We start from the raw sequence: 12,156 nt of genomic DNA, 5'->3' as shown, positions 1-12,156 counted from the left end.
AGAGGTTATGAAATGCAGATACAATCTGGTTGTTTTATGATGTCAGACATTATGAATCTTAATGATTGCGCCTTGTGGAACAACAATTGGTCCATTTAAATGTGTGTGGTTCTGTTACACAGTAAAAATACTTTCCAAACCGAGCTTTGTGTATTTACAGGTTACTATTGTTAGTTTTCCTGGAATATAGGCACAACCAAATACTTTAACATGGTCTGTTTTTGGTCAGTCATAAGGCCTGGAGAGACTCTGAGAGCTAATCTGAGAGCACTCTGCTTTGAGGCATATTCCAAACACTATCTAAGGAGAACATCTCCTAATTGCCTACAGACATCTTCTAAAGTGCACTGCAAGTTAATTAACTACATGCTTAGTCTATTTATCATATTGTTCCATGTCTGATAGTTATTACACCAATATCCAAATGATGTGACCATGTTTGTGTACAGACTACAACTGGACTTTATTCTGTTTTCTTTATAGAAACTAATGTTCAACCATAGCTATAAGACACTTAACCAATATATTTACACGTGTTAACCCTCTGGGGTCCGAGCCTATTTTGGCCATTCTTTAATACTTTTGATTTTTGCCCTTCATGTATCACATAAAAAAATGTTTACTATACCCATATTTGGTTTCCATTTTTTCTCCACCTATATGATCTGACAATTATTTTCTCACTTTAACCCTTACTAGGGCACTCATTGAAATACTATTAAAATTTTATTTTTATTTTAATTAAAATTCCAAATTTCAACCCGAGAGAATATTGGACGATATTACATACTGCGAGAATGTGTAAAAAAACATATGGACCCGGGGGAGGGGGATAATATTTTGAGAAAAAAGTTTACGAGATTAAAGTTGCAAATCTAGGAGAAAAAAATGTGCAGATTTATGAGATTTAAAGTGGTGAATCTGCGAGAAAAAAGTTGCTTTTTTTCTCACTTTTTTCTCATAAATCTGTGATTTTTTTCACACAGATTTGCCACTATAATCTCGTAATTTGCAACTTTTTTCTCGAAATATTAGCTGGAAGAAATCCGTGTGGTTCTATGACCTCACAGAGAGACATGGGGACCACATTTTGGATATCCGCTGAAGTTACCAAATACGGTTCTTCGCCCAATAAAAGGTTTACCTACTTTATCAACATATTGAGCCCAAAAATCATGAAAACCGAGTAGAAAAATTATACTATTTACTACAATAAAAACCACAAATATGCTCAATGAACTGTTTTGGCACCTGAAAATGTAAACATAAGATACAAATATGAACATATAAAAGGTCAAATTTAAATATGATAAAACTATATACAAAAAAGTTGCATAAAAACATGCATATTTCTAGGCGTTTTTTTTTCTTTCCCTGTTAGCTGCAACTCTTCAAAACAAACTATGTGCAAAATTACACAGAGAGCTACACCAAAGCTCAAATATTGCTGTACTATCAAATTAAAACTACCATATCTTTGGTTTTACATGACCTAGGAATGTCAAACAAAAACTGGGAGGAAGTCTGTACTTTGGAGGAAAGTTGATAGCAGCGCTCCATGTGACCTAGTTTTTTTGTTAAATGTCACGTGATCTGATCAGGAAGGCACAATCATAGACCCCAGAGGGTTACATTTAATCCGAACACACCTATCTTTGATCGTGGGTGTCAACAAAAGGACTCTAATACCCATGCATCATTCATGCATCACCTGCTAAGTAGGCGTGTCAATGTCTGAAAAATGGCAGCATGTAATATACTCCACTCACACTTGATCAGGTGTATCCAGTGGTGGAATGTAATATAAGTACATTTGCTCAAGTACTGTACTAAAGTACATTTTCGAGGTACTTGTCCTTTAGTTGAGTATATCGTATTTGTAACTTATAACTCAGCATTTTAGAGGCAATTATTGTACTTTTTACTCCTTTTCTTTTACACCACTATATTTAGCTGACAGCTTAAGTTATTAATCATATTTCAGGTCAAGATTTAACATAGACAATGTTATCAATTTAAAATGTATGCAATTTTATAAATTAAACCACAAACCAGTTAATTAAGTAGTTAAAATTAGCCCTACCTTGACAACAGTAAAACACTGCTTAGATAATTCATATCAATAATAATAATAACTAGAACATTTCTAAAGAAATTTTGATTGTGTGCTTGCCTCTGGCCCTTGATTCTGGTTGATTAAATCAGCAGTTAAACAGGGACTCTGTTCACAGACACCTCATACAAGTTTCTAGGACAAATGGTTCATTAGTTAGTAAAATTGGGCGTGGCTAAGGAAAAGGGGCGGGGTAATCAACCACCAATTAAACAGGACCTCTATGCCTAGTAATCTGACACCTTATACAAGTTTCTAGGACAGTTTATTAGTTATGAAAGGGGGCGTGGCTAATCAAAAAGGGCGGGAATTTATTAAATATTGTTATGTAGAACTGGTCAGTGATGAACCATCATCATGCATGACAAGTTTGAGGCAGATTGGACAATGTATGGTCAAGTTATAAGGTCTCATGCTTTTTGAAAAAACGCCATGTCTGTTGAGTTAGAGCAGTATGGCGTCATATTTGAGTCAAAAGTCGCACGAGCGATAACACATCTGCACGCGCATTTATTTCGTGTCAGGCGCGCAGATTTCAACAGCCGCGCGCACTTGTTTGATCTTCGCGCAAATATTCAGCAACTGAGTGAAGCAGATTCTCCCAGGTGCTCGCTCGCGGTGGAGCTCTGCTCGGCGCAGAGCGAGGACTTTTGACACATTGGGGGCGGGGCCAAGGCTGACCCCAGGCCTCTTATGATTGGTCATTTTCCAGCCCTCCACGTGGGTGCCTTTTCAGTTTACAGCTGACAGCTGGTAGCGGCGGCATCATCTAAAGAACAACAACGGTTGTTCCATGACGTTCACGACCACAACTCTACGCTTCATCACTGATAATAAAAAGGTTAAAAAAAAATGTTGTTTCTTGTTTCTAAATGATCAAACAGTAGTTAAAGTGTTAGATCCAAGGGTTTGCCGTGACACCGAGCAGAGACCTGCAGTCCAGCGGTGCAGGCTGTCTCTCCGAAGCAGAGGATGGCGGTCGTCTTAATTTATGTCAGTCTTCTCAGACAGCCCACAAACATTAGAAGACTTTCTGATCAGAGACTGGAGCGGTGGTCCAGAGAGAGGAGGAGGATGTGGAACCGGAGCTCGTCTGGGGGGCGGAGCGGGTCGGCAGCACCTGGCGTCGGTGTGTCCTGAGTCTACCTGCTGTCAGGAGGCTGACCTGGACCATACCATGCGTGGTGAAGAATGTGTAACAAATGTTCGCACATTTGGAGTACTGTGCCGGGAGGAGGACGTGCTGTCCCTGAAGGATGTCCGAGCTGAAGGATGTCCGAGCGGAGACACCGGAGCGTCCTGTCAACAGCAGGTAACTAGGTCAAGCTAACTAACGTCAGTAATCGCCGGTGGTTTAACGTAAAATATAATAAATAAAAGATATAGTGAGACAGGAATATGATGGAGAAGATGCGAACAATGTTTCCATTTTCAGTAGTTATCAGACGAAAACGTTTTAGTTTATGTCGCCCCATGCTAACGGTAATAGCTAATTACTAGCTAACATTAGCGTTAGCTAACAATGACATCAAATGGCCGGCTAGGTTGAAAGAACACGTTTTCTTGTGGACGAAAGAGTGATTTCCCCCTGGTATATCAGGAATTTGAGTATACTTATGATGATTTATGAATGTTGCATGAAATTGATTGGCATTCTGAGGGATGTTGAACATAATGATATTAATGTCACATTCTTTTAGAAGCCAGGGTATTATTCTTTTGGGACTATCAAAAGTATCAATATGCAATTACTTCTAACATTTATGGATCATGCACCTTACTATATTAGCGATAACCACCTGACTTCACTTATGTACAGTGTATAACATATTAACATCATTGTGCACTGTATACAGCACATAGTGTAGCATAGTTATGGTTATATACCTATATCCAATTATTTTTCAAAACATTTTCCATTTGCATCAAGTACTGTATAATGTTTTATTAATGGTTTGTATTCTGCTCTTCACTTTGTTTGTTTTTTTACTAAGTGATGTAAAAGTTGCGAGTAATAGTTATAGAAACTGATTATGATAGAATCTCAAATACAAAAGCTGGACGAGGCTCAAATACTGAAAATTCGCCATGTTGATTAATATAATATACTTGGTATACTGGCGCTACTATTGGTTCATGTTGTTGAGCTGTCAGAGTCAGAGCCAATCAGAGGCAGAATAGGGCGGGTCTTAACGGAACACGGGGTTCAAGGGTCAAAGGAACCCATGTGATCTAAGGTCAGCCTCAAGTGTTTTTCTTTTTTTAGCTAGCTACTGTCAATACTTCTGTTGAGTAAAATATTTTTCCAAAAGTAAATGATTGTGCATTGTTTTGGTTCGTGTTGGCGAAGCTCTTTTTTATTTTTAAAATCTGCCACTACACACGGAGACGCATTTGAAGGCCAAGTAAAGAAATAGCGCATGCTAAACTGCACGCATCACAAGAATATAGCCTTCAAGATGTGGTGAGGGAGGTCGCGGAATTTAGGATAACCTGACTGACTGACATGGAGAACGTGGAGCCACGGTAAGAAATGATAAGTAAAAATAATCATTTCTTTAGAGGTTTGCATCAACTGTGATGAGCTCCTCTGGCTAAGGAATTAAATGATGTTGATGTGGAATTATTTGGGTTTTAAGACAGGTGCTTTTTTAAATATTATTGTGGTTACTTTTTCATTTTGACAGTCATTTCAGACCAATCCTGAGCTGCAGATATGTTCATGTTTAGGCTCAGAGTGGTGAGGGTATTTATGAGGGCTGCTGTTTGAGGTTAAAGGTGTGTTTAATAAGAGGCTCACAGAGGGACAGAGTCGGACAGCTACGTTTCAATTATTGCGTTTGTGTATACGGTTTGTTTTGGAGTATGGACATAGTTGATGACTTAATACCTGCTGACTTAACTTGACCTGTCTCACTGCCTGCCTGTCTGTCACTGCGGTGGATTGATGCCGCTGTACTGTACTGAGTGTTGTGCGCTCAGTCGAGCTCCGGTTTTAACGGCGGTAAAATTAAAAACACTCCAGCGTCTGTAGTTAGCATTTTTCGGAGGAAGATTTCATAGAGCAGAACTCTGTTATCACTGGATAACAGAGTCCCTGGATTTGTCTCCAGTCATTAATGAGATGTTGATTCTCTTCCGGTTATATCACTTGATTACGCGTGAATTCGCGAGATTCACTGATACACTACACTCTGTTGGAAGAGCATTTAATTGTTCTGCCTCTCACTTCACGCCGCTCACTTAGAGATTGGATAATCTTCCACGGCACACCTGATGATTTCTTACGGCACACTTGTGTGCCGCGGAACAGCTGTTGGGAATCACTGGATTGGAGCACAGTTATGGGGCGAATCTGATTGGCTCCTTGTGTTTTGGCTTTGATGTAAATCCGACAGGATTTACATCAAAGCCAAGACTCGGCCTCTCTGGTTTTTCGTCTGAGGTAAGAAGACATACTACTAGCATACTACCGTTACAATTGTGCCTTATAATGTTAGCATTTTCATATTTGAACTTTTAAACTACTATCGAAAATTTTGTGAAATGTAGTTGCAAGTTATTTGAGTTTCATTTGGATGATGTTTGTGATTTTATTTTGCTAATTTATTCGCGGCTACTGGTTTTAGGTCTGAGCTAGCGCTCTCTGGCGAGCTAGCTTTAGCATCATGTCGAAGCAATTTATAAATGGTCCGTCGAGGCAGAATATCTTCACAGTTACTCCATGTTACAGTTACCATGATGCTAACAGTTGTTATAACAGTAGATGTGTCTGGTGTTAGCAAACACTATTGATTCTAAGAGTGCATTGCATGGTTTGACTGATTTGATGCTGCTGACAGACAGCCTATAATGCATTGTGAGTTGATAATCTAGGCCACAACAGTTTGATTGCTGTGTTTTGTCTTGTGTCTATCTGGGAAGGTGTCATTATGCTAACAATAATATAATAATGCTAAAAAAATGCTAGCTTATGCTATTTTCCTTGATTAATGTTGTCTAATGCCATTTTTAATGTAGGGGTTGTGTACAATGTTGGCCTGACTAATTTTTGTTTCACTGTGATATGTAGCTAATTGTATGTGGATTTTGATGGTAGCTTCTTGATAATGTAGTCCTGTTTTTTGTGAGGATGTTTTGGTATTCTTATGTAATAAGGTGTAATAGTAATACCAATGTCATACTCATCAATGGCTAAATTTGAACATTCGGTGTATTTGGATAATATTAAACTGAAACTCATGTCACTTGGTAATGAGAGGTTAAAAAGAAAAGATAATCATGGGGATATATTTAACCATGGAGTCAGGGCTGTAAACATGTACTGTAATGATGAACTGGTAGTTTACTTCACTATTTACCATTTACATTGTGTCAATGTCAATGTTACTCACTACTGTTAGCAGACTATTACCCAAACTATTACCATTTCTTTTTTCCAATTTGTCATGTCAACTGGTACCTGAAGTATGTATTCCTGTGACTAATATTAATGTACTCTCTCTCTGTGTGTGTGTGTGTGTGTGTGTGTGAGAGAGAGAGAGGGATTTATTGGAAGTTGAAAATGTAGGCTTAAATAGCTTTGGATTAATTCATGTATGTGTGTGTGTGTCCTCAAGTGGTGCTGTGAAGCATTTTCGTTGTAGGCTTTAATCCTGTTTTCTTCTGATATTAATACTGCAGTACTATTTTGATAATAGAGGTTATTATGTAATAAGGTGTATTTGTAATACCAGAGTCATAGCCATTAATGGCTTAAATTTAGAATAGGGTGCATTTGGGTACTGTTACACTGAAAGCTTTAATCCTGTTTTTCACATCACAGATTTACAGCTTGACCATTTATTTACTGGTGAGTGTTTGTCAAAGACTGTTATTAACATAAACTACTTTCATAAATTATGTATTATTATTTTTAACCCTTGTGTGGTCCTCCCGTGGACTATATACCCATGGTCCTCAGGGGTCAAAAAGGATCCCATGACACAAGACTGTTTTTAGGACATGTAGAAAAAAAATATTACCAACTTTTTTTTTTTTTAATCATTTTATCATTTAAGGCAACTCATGCCCCAGAAATTGATTGATTGACATATAATTTTCATAATTTTTTCTTTATTATTGGTCAATTTAAGTCAAATATTCAAAATTAGGCCTTCATTTCAAGAGAGAAAAAAGTAAAAAAAAACCCTGGATACTTTTTTCAATATAGTGGGGCGGATTAGCTCAATATTTTACAACAATCGTTCACTTTGTGATAAAAGCATGAAATTTGGTAGATGTGTTGGTGAATATGTTTCGAACAAATCTGGATATTGGGCCACCTCAAAAGCGCCCCCTAGTGGCCGTGGCAGGCATTTGTTATACGAATAAATCAATGATGAATAAAAACTGCCCTTTTAATAATACCAACTGGTGATGAATTGTATATTGTTGGAAAGCCTGATTAGTCACCTTTACAACGAGGTACAGCTTGTAAGGATCGTGCATTCATGGAATGAGCAACGGGGCTAAACGTGTGGGTAGCACCCCCCAAAAATGTGCATCCCCTGTGTAGTGGGGTGGATTAACTGAACAATCGTTCATTTTGTGATAAAAGCATCAAATTTGGTACACTCATTGCTGAATACATGTTTAATGAATCTGGATATTGGGCCATCGCAAAAAAAATTCTGATGGCTGTGGCGGCCATTTTTAAAAATGGTCATTTAAAAGCGGCCATTTTTAAAAATGGCCGCAAGTGGTTACTGGCGAGGAATGCTTTGCCTACCCTACAGCTGCTGTTTCATGTTTTCAGCACCACAAATATAATTTAGAGACATGTTAAAGTGACAAAAGCTTTATTACAGTCTCATAGAAAAGAACATTAACTTTGTATAACATTTTATTAGGTCTTGATATTCCCATTCACAGGCTACGGCCTCCTCTTTGGCTTGTATTCTTCTGTTGCTCCTTAAAAAAAAAAGGAAAAAAAAAATCATACATTTTAAAAATTCTACTAGGGTTACTTGTAGCAGGTTACTCTTTCTGGCAAAATCCTTGTTCTGAGGTGTGTGACTTAGTCAGGCGGCTTAGCCAAATAAAGGGGACACGCCGGACAAGAGCACCACATTTTTTCGACAAACTCTCTATCATTATAGGTTTCAATTTTTAGTAGGAGCCACTTCATCAAGATTGCGGTGATGGCAGCCATATGAAGTCTATGAGAAATGCTATATCTTCCAAGCCACTTAGAAGGTCAATCTTGATGTCAAAATATACATTTTCTGGGTCCAGGAATCATTTAAAGCTATTGAGAATATCACTAGATGATTATTTGATCAAATAGATATGTTCATTTTCACTCAGACTGGGCAACTCGCTTCAAGTGCTGCAGCAGGGAATCCTGAGTTGAAACTGTTTGGAATCAATGTTCACGGGAGAGTGAGGATTAGCTGCCATGTACACTGCTCAAAAAAATCAAGGGTACGCTTTCATCTCATGTCAGATCTTGATCAACAAATTATTTACAGTGAGTCATCCAGTGATATTCTCAATAGCTTTAAATGATTCTTTGACCCAGAAAATGTATATTTTGACACCAAGATTGACCTTCTAAGTGGCTTGGAAGATATATTGGTTCTCATAGACTTATGGCTTATATGGCTGCCGTCTCCTATCTGCAATCTTGATGAAGTGGCTCCTACCAAAAGTTGAAACCTTTGGTGATGGAGAGCATGTGGAAAAATGTTGGTGCTTTTGTCCGACGTGTCCCCTTTCTTCTCAAATCTGGTCCTAAGCCGCCTGACTAACTGTGATGGAGTTATAAAATACATTTAAAAAAAGAACCACATGGGCAAAGGAGACATTACATATAGTGTGCCTGTGTGTGTGTGTGTGTGTGTGTGTGTGTGTGCAGAGAGAGATGTCCACATTCCACAGGACATAATTTAACAGTGTCTTATTAAGCTTTCACACCCAACAGCCACTGATACATGTTCCAAGCTAACTAGCTAGCTTAAGTACCGATTTTTGCTATCTTGCTAATTTACTTTTCCGCCAAGGCCCATGATGATTGTTTTTCTCTTTAGCCTTTATGATGTTCATAGCATATTTTATTCATAATTATAACAGGTGAAATAAAATATTTAGACATACCTTGATGGACAGTCCACTGCACTGCTTGTCCCAGGAAGCAAATGCTAGCTAGCTCCTTTGCTAGCTAGCTCGATAGCTAGCCCGATTGTGGTGGGGCAGGAAAAATAACTGAAAGAGTGTCTAACTGGATTTTTGTTAATTTAATATGTGTATTTACATTTTTTAATTTACGTTTGTATATTTAGTTTACATTTTTTAAATATTTTCAGAAATAATTTTAATATTTTTTGTAATTTTAACGAAGAAAATGACTGCTATGGCCACTAGGGGGCGAATTTGCGATGGCCTAATATACAGTTTTGTTTGAAACATATCCACCAACACATCCACCAAATTGTGTGCTTCTATCACAAAATAAACAATTCTTGTGATTTATTGAGCTAATCCGCCCCACAGGGGATGCACATTTTTGGGGGGTGCTACCCACACGTTTAGCCCCGTTGCTCATTCCATGAATGCACGATCCTTACAAGCTGTACCTCGTTGTAAAGGTGACTAATCAGGCTTTCCAACAATATACAATTCATCACCAGTTGGTATTATTAAAAGGGCAGTTTTTATTCATCATTGATTTATTCGTATAACAAATGCCTACCACGGCCACTAGGGGGCGCTTTTGAGGTGGCCCAATATCCAGATTTGTTCGAAACATATTCACCAACACATCTACCAAATTTCATGCTTTTATCACAAAGTGAACGATTGTTCAGCTAATCCGCCCCACTAATAGTAATAGTGGAAAAAAAATAATTCTTAATTGGAATGCACAGAGTAGGTCATGTCAACTTTTAGTGAAACTTATGTTTTGATATTTGAATAAAATTGACCAATAATAATGAAAAAAAAAATGAAAATGAAATATAATTTTTTTTGGTCATGAGTTACCTTAAAAGGTGAAAAAAAAGTTGGTAATATTCTTTCTACTTTTCCTAAAACCAGTCTAATGTCATGAGGTCCCTTTTGACCCCTGAGGACCATGGGTGCTATAAAAATATATAAAACACGTAAAAATGTATGAAGAAAGTTAAAATTTATATTATCTATAAAGGATGCAGAGGGGCACATATGCTGAAAATTTTGCTATGTTTCTAGAGGTGCTATGTGTGTATTTAATTCAAATTATTATATTCAGCTTCATACAGATTTTTATGAATAAGTGATACATTAATTCAGTTATTTAAAACATTAATAACACATTATTGTTACATTGCTGCAATGCTCACGGTTGTCATCCTGTTCTAGATAAACACTACTTCACCTAAGAGACTTGAATATCCAGTTCTTCGTTGACCTTCAGCGTTCAGTTGTTTGTCTTCACCTTTTCAGGTAAGCAATTTAAAAAAAAATGCTTTTGTAATGTTGAGAAACACTGAAATTATTATTCATAAAGAACTTTCAACCACTGTTCTGTTCTGTGATGTCATGTATAGTGATATACAAATGTATCTGAAAGAACGGTGTATTTGGGATAATCAATATTATTAGTATTATTCATGTATTTATTTATTTTTAAATCAGAGAATGGGGGGGAAATAGATTATTAGTACAAAAACTAGTAACTAGTAAAAAAAATTGGTAACAATAATGTTCATTCATTAATTGACGCTTGGTCAAACTCTCATCTAATTAAGTATTGCTGTCTCATTAACATGTTGTATTTATTTATTTTGTAGGCTAAAACTTGAGAAGCCATCACCATGTTGTTGTTTTTTGTATTTCACATTATGCAGATTTTTCAGCATGTGGTCCTCAATATATAGTATAGAAGTCACTGCATTTTCTGACTTTTCCAGGTTTCCTGTGTCCAGCATCTTCAAGACAGACTAAGCTAACTTTTCATATTTTTTGCACATTTATATTTAGGTTAGGTTAGGAATAGGTTAGGTTTATAGTAGAGTATTTAGTTTGTATAGTTTAGCTTTTTATGCTGGTCTAGGGACAGTTAAGTTAGCAAATTAATTTAGTTCACATCACTTACAGTTGCATATTATTGTTACAATTGTGTTATTTTGTAAGTTATTGTTGGGCTATTGTATATTGCAGGACCAAGTGAGACGAGGAAGACCACTGCTTCCAAGATGCCGCTCAGAAAGTGCGTTGGACAAGTCTCGACCTTGCAGATCCTGCCCCACTTAGCCCAACCACTTCCGACCATGGGGTACCTCAAAGACCTCCGTCAACCAGCCGGCTGTGGATGATGGATAACGGAGCCACAACTCCTTCTCCAGTCTACAAGGTATGGGTTTGTTTTTTTCCCCATCACAGTGGACACAGACATGGCCTGATAATACAATCTGCTGTCTTAACTACTTCCTTTGAATAATAAAATATTAATTCACAATTGAGTATTTATAATGTATGAATACATTTGGTATTGTGTGTCATCAGGTTCTGAAAATACAGACACCCCCACAGTCCAAGAACAGCTGGATGACCTCTGGACCCACTTGCCCCCGTTCACCAGTTGAAAAGATAAGCTTTTTAAAAAATTCTTCAATTGTTAATTCTGCACAAAGTGATACACAAAACATTGTCTGTATTCCATTTAAACAAACATGAAATGTATATTTAAATACATGACTTAATGCAAGTCAATCATACTAAACATCATCTTTTTTTTTTTTTTAAACCAACCATTGCACACACTTCCATCCAAGGAGAGGTTACATCTTGATGGTAACTTTTTAGATTAACAAAACTTTTGTGATATTTGTAATTGTTGTTGCTGGGGAGGGGACGGAAAGGGTAGGTCTAAACATTGCATGCAAGAGACCAACACCGGCGTCTCAGGGGAAGAGTTACTGGTTCACATGGTCTCAGCGACAAAGTTACTGGTTCACATGGTCTCAGCGGCAGAGTTACTGGTTCACATGGTCTCAGCGACAGAGTCACCGGTTCACATGGTC

General features: G+C 37.4%; 1 long non-coding RNA gene across 6 annotated transcripts; it reads left to right on the top strand.

Annotated features, from left to right (window-relative positions):
- Positions 1-3,197: 3,197 nt before the first annotated feature.
- Positions 3,198-11,875, top strand: LOC131991280 (uncharacterized). 6 transcript variants are annotated; one of them, XR_009396126.1, is made up of 5 exons: positions 4,521-4,639; positions 6,939-6,965; positions 10,493-10,576; positions 11,044-11,486; positions 11,639-11,875. It is a non-coding gene; the product is annotated as an uncharacterized LOC131991280 (long non-coding RNA). The 6 variants fall into 6 exon arrangements; XR_009396125.1 differs by lacking the exon at positions 4,521-4,639 and adding an exon at positions 5,521-5,558; XR_009396124.1 differs by having other exon boundaries at positions 10,493-11,486.
- Positions 11,876-12,156: the final 281 nt, after the last annotated feature.

The sequence above is a fragment of the Centropristis striata genome, chromosome 18, assembly GCF_030273125.1.
Source record: "Centropristis striata isolate RG_2023a ecotype Rhode Island chromosome 18, C.striata_1.0, whole genome shotgun sequence".
Classification (NCBI taxonomy): domain Eukaryota; kingdom Metazoa; phylum Chordata; class Actinopteri; order Perciformes; family Serranidae; genus Centropristis; species Centropristis striata.
Note: the sequence above shows the minus strand (reverse complement) of the source record. Positions and strands in the feature narration are given on the sequence as shown.